The sequence below is a fragment of the Lolium rigidum genome, chromosome 7, assembly GCF_022539505.1.
Source record: "Lolium rigidum isolate FL_2022 chromosome 7, APGP_CSIRO_Lrig_0.1, whole genome shotgun sequence".
Classification (NCBI taxonomy): domain Eukaryota; kingdom Viridiplantae; phylum Streptophyta; class Magnoliopsida; order Poales; family Poaceae; genus Lolium; species Lolium rigidum.
The window spans coordinates 193,738,663-193,750,984 of record NC_061514.1 but is presented as its reverse complement, the minus strand read 5'-3'; positions in this window follow the sequence as shown (position 1 = coordinate 193,750,984).

The window sequence follows — 12,322 nt, the reverse complement described above, 5'->3', positions numbered from 1 at the left end:
TATCCTCGTCAATCGGCTCAAAGAGCCGATCCACCCATGATTCGTACAAGGTGTCCGAATATATGGTGGTCCCGCTTGATCAAGATAAAGCTAATGCGATCTACGACGATTTAGGGTTTTCACCGCATAATCGGATCATCCTACTCACGATTGGGCCTCGCGCTCGCGTACGGTGACCGTAAGCCGATCCTAGACGGGGCCTAAAAACCAACACGAGGTTGATCCCCGGAACATCCCGTCTAGGGCTAGCAAACTACACCCTACACGCCGCTGGATCCTCCAACCCTTTGTAAGGCCTAACTATTGCGGATGTTAAACTAATCCTTGAAGAACAAGGAACAACCGTAACGGATCGGATCTACTAAACTATAATCAAGCGGGGTGCCGCCCCTACACCTAAGATAGGTGTAAGGGCGGCTAGATGTATAAGGGTTGCACTACGACAGCATATGATACGAAGAACAATGCTAACCCTAACACATCTAAGATAACTACGTTGCTCGCCATCAAAAAGGCTTCAGCACGAGCAACGCATGAACAACGTAGGTAGGCTTGTGTTGCCTAGATCGCAAGATGCGATCTAGGCAGCATGGTGCTTACCGGAGAAACCCTCGAGACGAAGGAGTTGGCGATGCGCCGAGATTTGTTTGTGTTGAACGTTGGTTGTTGTTTATTTCATAAACCCTAGATACATATTTATAGTCCAGGGGACTTTCTAACTCAAGCGTGCACCTAACCGTGCACGGGTAAAACTCTAACTCCTAATCGACACGTAATCTAATATGTTACAGATACAAGGGCAAACTAGCCCAAACTTTGCATGTAAGGACGATTCACGTATTTCTTCTATATATATTCTTCAAGCCCATCTTGATCGCGGCCCACCTCTGACTCGGTCAAATTCTGGTGATAACACATGCCCCCTGGTTTTGGAAATGTCATTTCCAAAAACATTACGCTTTTCTTTCGTCGGGTCATGTCGTGGCAGAGCAGAACCGCCGCAGAATCTTCCATCATTACGCCTCGCCTCCTGGGCTTCTCTGTACGAATTGACAATTTCGGCATCACGTCCTCGAGAACCGTCATGGCATTAAATCTCCACTACACTCCCTTTATTTATCTGTGCCAAACGGTTCACCACTCCATCCCCTCGCTCTGCTCTGTCCACCAGCGCCCAAAAAACCCTCTTCCCCTGCAGCCATGTCTTCCTCTTCCTCCTCTGCCTCAGGCCTCCGCCTCCAATCGTCGCCGAAGAACAAGAAAGAGGACGACCTCCACTCCGGGGCGAACCCCATCTCCTCTGACAAGGAGAAGAAAGAAGGAGAAGCGAGAGAAGACCAAGGCCTCCCCTCCGCCGGGCTCCCGTCGAAGAAGCGCTCCCGCATGTGGGCGGACAGCGAGGACGACGATGACGACGAGGAAGGAGAAGAGGAGGAGGAGGAAGATGATTCCTCCTCCTACGCTGGGTATCCGCCGACGAAGCGCTTCCGCAGTTGGGCGGATAGCGAGGATGATGATGATGACGAGGAGGAGGAGGAAGCTCCAGCCGACGGCTGGGGCAGCAGCGGCGAGGACTTCTCCGGCAGTAGCGCCGATGGCGACGCCGACGACGATGCTAGCGAGGAGTAGTTATGTAGGATCAGTAGTCCCTTGAGCAATCGGCTCTTTATTGTAAGAAATCCCAATGTTAATGAAGAATTTCCCTTAACTTGATCTAGCCGATTTCTTATCGTACTGATTTGGCCGATTGTTAACTTGATCACCGCTCAATAAGCCGATGGCAACGCACCGGTAACCTGCGAACCTTGCTCGGATTCAGATCCCCAAACCTCCAACCGAACAGGCCCAATCCGTAGTCACTGAGCGTAATGTTGGACTAAACGGCAAAACCCCTGAAATAACGCCCGGCCTTGTCATTAACCTCAGGTTTTCAGACATTTTCCTGCCAGACCCTTCTCTTCCAAATCCCCTTTGCTTTCAGGGGTTCTCTGAGATCATTGCTAACTCAACCCAGAGGCTGGAGATGATACTTCTGCGGGATAGGCTCCTGCTCCGTTTTTCCCACAGCAACTATTCCTCAAAAGCTGAGACATAGAGTCAGCCGATTTCAACAAAATCGGCTCCTTATAGCAAAGGATCCTTCAGGACAATCTGCCCCCCGAGCCTCAGTTAAGGCGGGAAAGGTAGTGAGTCAGCCCAATGTGCCGCCATTGGCCTCAAATCATAACGCAGAGCCAGCCGATTTCAACAAAAATCGGCTTCCCAGAGCAGAGAGCCTTCAGGGTGAGCTGCCCCCCGAGCTTCCTCAGTCCACTTCTTCGTCTTTACAGGTCAGATCGGCTTCTTTCCTTTGGTGGATCTGATGCACCCCACCCTTAACCTGATCTGCACACCCATGCTGCTCTTGGCATTGTTCTTGAAGAGAGGATCTGAGCCATTAAACCGCTCCATTGAGGAGTTCTTCCATTAGAGTCTCTCTTCGTGGCTCACTTCCTGCTCCATTGAACCCCTTATAAGTCGATGGCCATGCATCGGCTTTCTATCCTTAAGTCGATGTCTGCGCATCGGCTGTGCTTAAAAATTTTCGAATTTTTTACGGCCGATTCATGTATCGGCCCCCATACTTCAATACCCATCATCAAAGGATATCTTAGGCTGCTGGGCATTTGCAGGACGCTTCTACTGAATATCCTCGTGTTTTATCCACCTGGGTGCCCCCCCCCGAGCCGATTCTTTCAAGGGACTTGATGGTATCGGCTCTGTTGGATTAAATGTTGAACCCGTGCAGTAATGGATGGTGAGGATAATTTTGGCCGATTGCTGGAATCGGCCTCCACGTTGCTTGTTCGATGAAGGTTTTGTAATATCCCTCCATACATTTTTTTTGGGGCCGATCACAAGGATCAGCCTCGCCACATTTGTCCATCGATGTTGCTCTTGTTACACGGTCAGTCCGGTGGATAAAACCAGCCTAACCCCATTCTTTGTCACGTCGATGCGCTCGCAGTCGTCCAAATTGATGCCTGAGAGTGGCTCTTGGCCTGATGTCTCCCAAACGTCCATGCCGGCTGTTGAAATCTCGGCTGAATCATCTGCGTGGACGACTTCTACTTCATCTCCATCCCACTCGTATTAGGCATTGGTGCATCGTGGATGGAATGCAACAGTTGGCGTGGATCCAATCTCTCCCTAGTAGTACAAGCATAGGTGCTCTTGCTCGTCGACAATAAAGAACGTCGTAGGGACAGTTTTCCTTCCTACGGTCGGATCCACATTCGGAACACCTTGTGCGTCGGATGCTTGGCCGTTGAAATCGCTCGGTGTTACATTGGTCTTGATCGGATCCGAGCTGGAGCGTCCCAACCGACGTAGCATGGAGTATGGCATAATATTAATCGCCGCTCCGGTGTCCACCAACATCTTGTTGACAGGCTGCCCATTGATGTAACCTCGCAAGTACGGGGCCTTCGGATGCCCGTAACTTCTTTCTCGTGGCTTCTCAAAGATGACCGGCCGTGGGCCGCAGTCCAATTGTGCCACAGGTGCTTCATATAATCTTGGAGCGCTAAACTCCGTTGGAAGGATGAAGACCATGTTTGTGCCAGCCGATGTATCATCATTGTAGGATAACGTTGCATAGAAAACAAAAAAATTCCTACCGCGAACACGCAATCCAAGCCAAGATGCAATCTAGAAGATGGTAGCAACGAGGGGGTATCGAGTCTCACCCTTGAAGAGATTCCAAAGCCTACAAGATGAGGCTCTTGTTGCTGTGGTAGACGTTCACTTGCCGCTTGCAAAAGCGCGTAGAAGATCTTGATCACGATCGCTTCCGGCGCCACGAACGGGCAGCACCTCCGTACTCGGTCACACGTTCGGTTGTTGATGAAGACGACGTCCACCTCCCCGTTCCAGCGGGCAGCGGAAGTAGTAGCTCCTCTTGAATCCGACAGCACGACGGCTTGGTGTCGGTGGTGGTGGAGAAATCCGGCGGAGCTTCGCTTAAGCGTGCGGGATGTGGTGGAGGAGAGAGACCGCTAGGGTTTGGGGAGAGAGAGGGGGGTTGGGCGCCGGCCCTCTAAGGGGTGCGGCCAAGGCTGAGGGCTTGAAGTGATCAGCCCCCCTCTCCTATGCCCCTCATTATATAGGTGGAAGCACCAAGAGTTCTAGTCCAAGTCTTCGAATAAGACCCCAACACTAAAACCTCCCATATGTGGGAAACCTACTCAAGGAGGGAGTCCTACCCAAGGTGGGACTCCCACCTTTCCTTGAGGTGGGTTGGCCGGCCACCCTAGGGGAGTCCACCTTGGACTCCTCCCCTTTAGGGTTGGCTGGTCATGCAAGGTGGAGTCCCTCCGGGACTCTACTTTCCATGGTGATTTCTTCCGGACTTTTCTAGAACCTTCTAGAACCCGCCATAAATGCACCGGATCATTTCCAAACTTGGAATATGACTTCCTATATATGAATCTTATTCTCCGGACCATTCCGGAACTCCTCGTGATGTCCGGGATCTCATCCGGGACTCCGAACAAATATTCGAACTCCATTCCATATTCAAGTTCTACCATTTCAACATCCAACTTTAAGTGTGTCACCCTACGGTTCGTGAACTATGCGGACATGGTTGAGTACTCACTCCGACCAATAACCAATAGCGGGATCTGGAGATCCATAATGGCTCCCACATATTCAACGATGACTTTAGTGATCGAATGAACCATTCACATACGATACCAATTCCCTTTGTCACGCGATATTTTACTTGTCCGAGGTTTGACCTTCGGTATCACTCTATACCTTGTTCATCCTCGTCTCCTGACAAGTACTCTTTACTCGTACCGTGGTATGTGGTCTCTTATGAACTTATTCATATGCTTGCAAGACATTAGACGACATTCCACCGAGAGGGCCCAGAGTATATCTATCCGTCATCGGGATGGACAAATCCCACTGTCGATCCATATGCCTCAACTCATACTTTCCGGATACTTAATCCCACCTTTATAACCACCCATTTACGCAGTGGCGTTTGATGTAATCAAAGTACCTTTCCGGTATAAGTGATTTACATGATCTCATGGTCATAAGGACTAGGTAACTATGTATCGAAAGCTTATAGCAAATAACTTAATGACGAGATCTTATGCTACGCTTAATTGGGTGTGTCCATTACATCATTCATACAATGATATAACCTTGTTATTAATAACATCCAATGTTCATGATTATGAAACTAATCATCCATTAATCAACAAGCTAGTTAAGAGGCATACTAGGGACTCTTTGTTTGTCTACATATCACACATGTACTAATGTTTCGGTTAATACAATTATAGCATGATATATAAACATTTATCATAAACATAAAGATATAAATAATAACCACTTTATTATTGCCTCTAGGGCATATCTCCTTCAATCATCGGCTTTCCTTTGCTTGGGGCGCCACTCTTTTCTTTGTGGCCGACCTTCTTCGTCCAGGGTTCGCTGAATTTTGGCGGCCAGATCAGGCCGTGCCTTCCTCAACGTGTGCAGGTATAATCTTTCAGCTTCCTCCAACCCACGCAGACGCTGAACCCTTCGCTTCTGGGAACGGCTGAGCCCATCAGGGCACCACCTTGGCCGATGATACTTATCTTCTTGATCATCGTCCTCTAGTTCCTCGAGATCTTCCACCCGAGCGGACTCATCATGCTTGTTCCGAGGCGGGAGAGGCCCTAGACGCTTGAACACGGACACGTTAGCTGCATCCTTCTTCCTTTGTTTACATTCTGGGCAATTGCCGATTGTTGGCAATCGGCTCATTCCTGAATCCCAGCAGGGTCGGAAGAAGGGGCAGTCCCGGTGCCTATCCTCGTCGTCTTGCTCCCTCGACTTTTCCTTGGCGTGGCGCTCGTATCGCTCCTCGTCGTGATCATGCCGACGACGTCTCCCGTCGTCCCTAGCCGGACGATCTTCTTCATCATCGTCGTTGTATCGTCGGCGTTGGTCATACCGACTCACATACTTGTTGAGGAGGTGATCGCAGAGTGGTCGCCGATATCTTATGTTCTTCACTTCTCCCTCTCGTGACGTAGCGCTTGCCGTCTTGGCGGAGCCGATCGCGTGGAGCGGCTTCCTCTGTGTCTTTGCTATGAGAGCAGCTGCCCTCATCTCCGTCCTTACCAGAGTGGTGTCCAGGTCCTACCATGTTGATATTGCACGAGAAATCCGGCTGGCACCCTCCATGGTAAGTACACTCCACCATGTTAACGGCGTATGCCGGTGAACTCGGCACTTCCGGTGCTGCTGATGCGCATGGCAACGGTGGACGGGACTGGAGTGGCACCTCTCCTTGACAGGTCCCGCGAGCTGGTCTTGACAGAGGGTACTGATGGCTCATGATTTCCGGATCACGCGCGAGCGACACGCTCCAAAGTGTTCACCAGGCTCTCAGAGTAGCGGTGCAGCGAATGAGCCACCATGAAGCTGATCTCCTGACGCAGCGACCTGGTGCGTTCTTCGGACGGGGTGGACAGGTCCACTCCATCGAGTGCGCCTTCAGGTGAGAACCCCTTCCACCTGACGCCGTGGGAGCGGGTTCTGTGGAAAGAGCCGATGAGTTCGGCTTCGAGGACCGCCTTGATCTCGTCATGCTTCTTCTTGAGCTTGTCGACCGGATCCTCGTACTTGACCGGAGTGCTTTCCGCCATCTCGGATGTAGATGGCGATGCGGTGGATGTCGAAGATCGTCCCACCGGGCGTGCCGTAATGTGTTGCGGTCGAAACCCACCGGCGGGCAGCGACCGGCAACACCGTAGAGCCGGGAACAACTAGGGCTGCGGCTGGCCCCGGCCCTCGGAGCGACGGCCCGCAAAGCCTCCTGGTCACACGTCCGATGCTATCGCAAGGGCGTGCCACCTGACCTATACCTGGTCAGGAAGGTGTGGATGATGCCTCGCTTAGTTTCCTGCATGGCATACACGTAAACGTTAAATACGAGCCTCGATCGGCTCTCAGGTTATCTTGTGAATCGGCTCAAAGAGCCGATCCACCCATGACTCGTACAAGGTGTCCGAATATATGGTGGTCCCGCTTGATCAAGATAAAGCTAATGCGATCTACGACGATTTAGGGTTTTCACCGCATAATCGGATCATCCTACTCACGATTGGGCCTCGCGCTCGCGTACGGTGACCGTAAGCCGATCCTAGACGGGGCCTAAAAACCAACACGAGGTTGATCCCCGGAACATCCTGTCTAGGGCTAGCAAACTACACCCTACACGCCGCTGGATCCTCCAACCCTTTGTAAGGCCTAACTATTGTGGATGTTAAACTAATCCTTGAAGAACAAGGAACAACCATAACGGATCGGATCTACTAAACTATAATCAAGCGGGGTGCCGCCCCTACACCTAAGATAGGTGTAAGGGCGGCTAGATGTATAAGGGTTGCACTACGACAGCATATGATACGAAGAACAATGCTAACCCTAACACATCTAAGATAACTACGTTGCTCGCCATCAAAAAGGCTTCAACACGAGCAACGCATGAACAACGTAGGTAGGCTTGTGCTGCCTAGATCGCAAGATGCGATCTAGGAAGCATGGTGCTTACCGGAGAAACCCTCGAGACGAAGGAGTTGGCGATGCGCCGAGATTTGTTTGTGTTGAACGTTGGTTGTTGTTTATTTCATAAACCCTAGATACATATTTATAGTCCAGGGGACTTTCTAACTCAAGCGTGCACCTAACCGTGCACGGGTAAAACTCTAACTCCTAATCGACACGTAATCTAATATGTTACGTATACAAGGGCAAACTAGCCCAAACTTTGCATGTAAGGACGATTCACGTATTTCTTCTATATATATTCTTCAAGCCCATCTTGATCGCGGCCCACCTCCGACTCGGTCAAATTCTCGGTGATAACACATGCTCCCCTGGTTTTGGAAATGTCATTTCCAAAAACATTACGCTTTTCTTTCGTCGGGTCATGTCGTGGCGAGCGTAACCGCCGCGGAATCTTCCATCATTACGCCTCGCCTCCCGGGCTTCTCTGTACGAATTGACAATTTCGGCATCACGTCCTCGAGAACCGTCATGGCATTAAATCTCCACTACACTCCATTTATTTATCTGTGCCAAACGGTTCACCACTCCATCCCCTCGCTCTGCTCTGTCCACCAGCGCCCAAAAAACCCTCTTCCCCTGCAGCCATGTCTTCCTCTTCCTCCTCTGCCTCAGGCCTCCCCTCCAATCGTCGCCGAAGAACAAGAAAGAGGACGACCTCCACTCCGGGGCGAACCCCATCTCCTCTGACAAGGAGAAGAAAGAAGGAGAAGCAGAGAAGACCAAGGCCTCCCCCTCCGCCAGGCTCCCGTCGAAGAAGCGCTCCCGCATGTGGGCGGACAGCGAGGACGACGATGACGACGAGGAAGGAGAAGAGGAGGAGGAGGACGACGATGTAAGGCCGATTCACGTATTTCTTCTATATATATTCTTCAAGCCCATCTTGATCGCGGCCCACCTCTGACTCGGTCAAATTCTGGTGATAACAATCAAGCTTTGGTGCTCACATAGTCACATAGCTATTTTTGGCGTTGCAGGACAAAAATAGCCCATGAGGAGATGTAACATATCAGCCCAACAAGTTCAAAGCAAAGGGAGTGGTGTTTTGGAACATGGGTGCATATGCTCCCTATATTTTAAAATGCATGTTATGTACATTTTAAATTTCAAAAAAATTGAAACAAAAAATTTGTACGTACATCTTCACGTGCTACGCGCTCACAAAGTCGTTTCATAAAAAATCGACTTATCATGTGACGTGTGTAAAAAAGACAAAATTCAGTGGTAAAAAAAATGCTTTTCACAAGATAAAGTTTCTCCTTTTTACATAGACCACAAAAAATATTGGTTTTTCGTGAAACTTAGCGAATGCACATACATTATGGAGATGTACATGTAGAATTTTTTATCCAAATTTTCTGACATTTTGAAATATGTTTTTTTGGTAGAGGGAGCATACGCACCCGGGAGCCGAATTGAATTTCCGCACAAACAAGTACTAGAAAGTCCAAAAGGAAGCCTACAGGGGTCATTGGAAGCAGTACACATACAAAATACACCATTGTTTCTCAAAAAAAAAAAATACACCATTACCTCAAAAGAAAAAAACATACAAAATACACCAGTCAAGTCACGATTGCTCCATCCCGTAAATAGAACTCATGAACCATGATCGCTAGCATCCACCAATAACTAATCCGTTCTTAGTCAACTGAACAGTAGGCGCTCTCTTTTGTACTGTATATTGCAATCAAAATCTTTTTGTGTACCCTCTTTACTTTGTCATCGTTGCTCCTAGCGAAGAATTGCAGTACATCCAATGAATCGGCGTACTTCTGGAGAGGCGTCGCACCCCAGCGTAAGCTTATCTTTACATAGCCAATGAGACAAGATGCGTTGCCGTCAATGACAGGTCCAGTTTGAATAAGTCTTCTCATGCCAATATCTGAATCCAAATAGCACACTGAAAGCAAATACACCACCCTATCCATCATTCATTTTCATCATCAAATCAAGATGATTTTTTGCAATTGATTTCGTGATCAACCCATGATCCATCAGCGGACTGAGATCCGGTGCCCCGACTAAGGCAGGGCACAGATGAACAGTACCGTGCCCCGCTGCTCTTTCTGGCCGTTGGATCGAGAACCGATGGCTGGATGAACGTGAACAACCGCATGCTACAGGGGACATCTACAGTGCATATGCTACAGTATATTCGCTACAGACATCGTCCACAGTATCTACTACAGTGATATCCATAGTTTCTGCTAGAGTGCGAAATCTGGTCTATTCATTTTCGATCCAACGGCCAAGGCAGCAGGGCACGGTACTGTTCATCCGTGCCCTGCCTTAGTCGGGGCACCGGATCTCAGTCCTGATCCATCATATGGAAAACACAATACCCCCTCTTAGATAAGTTCATGACGTTTTGTCCTGCCTCCATCTCTGTCAATCGCTGCCACCTCTTCCCTCCTCATTCGAGTGGACTGGAGCCACGTGCGGGCCTAATCTTCTAGTACAATACAATATAACAGTCCTTGTGTTTCAAATTAAGTGTCGCACTTTTGATCAGATTTAGTTTAGATAAAGATATATCTGAACACATTTTTAGTGTGCAGGTTTCACCATTAAAAAAAATCGGCGACATTTAGTTTGCAACGGAGGAAGTAGTAAATATTAAACATGCTGCATACGTGTCTATTGTTTGTCCGAGCAGCCGAGCTAGCTTTTGTTGGAGTGGTTGACATAACGTGGTAGTTTATCGGCAGAGTCACCACTAAGGGCATGTGCATTTGTTTAGACGGATGTAGTCTGTAGGCTGCCTCCACATCACTAGCCAAAAGTTTTACAGACAGTGACTACAATAGGCTGTCTAGTCATGTATCTGTGATGACCGCAGGATTAGGGACTTCCGTTACTGAGAACTAGAATTAGACCAATACGAACGAAGCAGTTAGTTCAGATATGCAGACACCCTATGTACAACGGGATTTTGCCGTCGGTAGGGAGCGAATTTCCAGGGCTGCAGACCGTCTAGACTTTTAACGACGGACTTGTTCTCTCTCTCCCCTCTCTTTTATCCACGTTATGAAAAAGCTTATCTGGCAGCCCCTACAGACAGCTGATGGTGGACTATTGTACATGCCCCAAGGCATCCTGTCGCAACGGTGATGACTGTTCCTGTGCCGACACACTCTCTTGATTTGTTCCTCAACAGATAATGCCTAGGCATTGCTATTTGGTGTATGTATTCTTGACCATTACTTGCTGTATGTATATATGTAAATTTATGCCCTGGTTGGATGATTTAATGATAATATTTCACCTTATCAATCAAAATTTTATATTAGCAGCGGGAATTAGAAAAGATTGACTTACACATTTAGAAAGTCATGTATCTATTAGTAGCGGAGTAGTATCATTTTTCACAACTTGCAATATTTTTTAAGTTGCCAGAAAAAAAGGTCGACAGTTACAAGTAAGCTTTCGTTACTGAAAAGGCCGAACTCTTATAGTGTAATCTGAAAAGTTATCTGATTTTTACTTGAGATGTAGCTGTCAGCCGATCTGTCCATCCAGATTTTCTTGAAAGATTTGGCATTTGTCATCACTCGTACCGAAAGAGATGCCTCTACCTATCCGAGATTACTCTGACCTTTCTTTTTCTGTCACCCGACCAGACTGGTATATAGTATCAGCCCCTTCATAATTTTTGATTTGCAGATCAGGCAGAAATTAAGCATTGGAGGGAATAACGTGTGCCACGTTCTGTGGTTGCTTGTTTGAGGCAATAGCAAGCGTTTGTTATCTTAACGTAAGTCTCAATCTTTGGGTATCTTGTAAAACACTCCACCTAAATTTTGTGCTATCTCAATCGAGCTTTTTCTCTCATGATTTTTTTAAATCTAATACACCACCCTAGAAGGTGTATTAGATATATAGAAGAAATGACAAAGAAGCTCAAGATGACGCCGCAAGCGGCAATTTCATGCTGCCCCAACCCAAAGCCTACTCTCTTAACTGCCACCACAACTCCATCGGCTCCGAAAAACCAAAACTACCAGTATGAAAAAACCTAGCTAGACGCCACCGCTCGAACTCCTCCTTGATTATCGTCTTGATAGCCAAGACGGACAGGGCTAGCAACATGGAAGACCACATCGTTCCTGTGCCTCCAAATGGACCAAAAAACCAGAATTATCGTAGTCCAAAGGTCTTGCTGCGCAACACCCTGACTATGTCTCGAGGTTCACCAATTAACCAGATCAAAATCAGTCGCCGATATCCAATCTGGTTTACCCCCAGCGAGCTAGAACCTAGGCCCAGATCTCGTGAGCCACTACACAACCAAGGAGTAGGTGTTGAATTGTCTCGGGAGCCCGTGAACGCCAAATCCGAGAGGCCGTCGGTGCTCCAACCCTGCCGACAAAGAAGGCCTTGTAGCCCAAACTCGTCGAGAAGGACCCATCCACGGACCAACGCCACACAAACCCATTCTCGCTCTCCCACACTAGCTGCACATTGGCCAACACATGCCACATGTAGAAGAATTTGGCCACCGTACTGATGGCGTGTAACTCACACGTTCGTTGGGAACCCCAAGAGGAAGGTATGATGCGCACAGCAGCAAGTTTTCCCTCAGAAAGAAACCAAGGTTTATCGAACCAGGAGGAGCCAAGAAGCACGTTGAAGGTTGATGGCGGCGGGATGTAGTGCGGCGCAACACCGGAGATTCCGGCGCCAACGTGGAACCCGCACAACA